Source organism: Octopus bimaculoides, chromosome 9, assembly GCF_001194135.2.
Source record: "Octopus bimaculoides isolate UCB-OBI-ISO-001 chromosome 9, ASM119413v2, whole genome shotgun sequence".
Taxonomy (NCBI): Eukaryota; Metazoa; Mollusca; class Cephalopoda; order Octopoda; family Octopodidae; genus Octopus; species Octopus bimaculoides.
In genome coordinates, this window is record NC_068989.1 from 14,388,727 (window position 1) to 14,390,041 (window position 1,315).

Below are 1,315 nucleotides of genomic sequence, written 5' to 3' on the forward strand. Positions count from 1 at the left end.
TGTGTCTGTGTGTGCGCGCGTTAGTGTGTGTGTGTGTGTGTGTGTGTGTGTGCGTGTGCAAGCACATGCAATGAGTATCATCGCATGTGTGGTTCTATGTACCTTTTATTTTTTATTGTATTTTTATTTATTTATTTCAGTTATTAGACTGCGGCCATGCTGGGGCACCACCTTGAAGAATTTGTAGTCGAATAAATCAACACCCCAGTACTCTTTGTTGTTGTTGTTGTTGTTGTTGCTAAGTTTAGTATTTATTCCGTCGGTCTTTTTAGCCGAGCCCCTAAGTGACGGGGATGTAATCACACCAAATCCGGTTTTGCGTAATATAAGAGAAATCAATTAGAAACTGTTTGATATGTGTCACGGCGATGTTTTTCTTTAATGTACTCGCTCCCACTAACTATAGAATTTGGCTACACCCCTGGGTAACACGGGTGTCTTTCAAAACGAAATACAGCCGCTTCTGTAGTTTATATGTTGGTAAGGACACGTGGCTGTAGCATAGGAGAAATTGCTGCGGTTTTCCAGGTCCTGTCATATTTTTCATTACTGTTGCGCTTCAAGATAAGAAGTGCGATGTACGCTTAAGAGGAACTCGTGTTCAAACACGAGTTGATTTCTATCGTTCATTCATGTGTGTGTGTGTGTGTGTGTGTGTGTGTGTGTGACGCCGTGGACCTAGTGTCCTGGATGAAGAATTCGGAGTTTAAGTTCCAATTCATTTGAGCACTACTACGCGTTTTCTGTACTGAGCATACCTAGCTCTCGCTTGTTTGTCAACAAACAGCCATGGAGATCGAACTCACATCCTCCAAGACTCCGATTGAGTGCATTACCATTAAAGCATTCAGCGAAACTGCCTGCCGGCAAATCCATCCACTGATTTGTTAACAAATTTTTCTGCCTTGTAAGTGTAATTTACCCCCTATTTCTGCGGTTCTATCGGCATTACTGCGTTCGAAAAATTATCTTGTTTGTATCGTACAATGCATATTTCGATGCTTTTGATAAAAACAAATGTTAGTTTGCTTATATTTATACACACGTGGTTGTTCAATAACCTATTTAGCACATTATTTACTTTATTTACATTATTTACATTTGGCGGATATTTGTCCTCATCTTGTTGTTAACACAACGTTTCAGCTGATATACCCTCCAGCCTTCATCAGGTGTCTTGGGGAAATTTCGAACCTGAGTTCTCATTCCTAAGGTATTTTTCGATGTTAATATTAATTTCAAGTCCTCATCTCTTAAATATAGAAGCTATTTAGCATCTAAATACATATATATAGACGTGTGTGGATATATATAT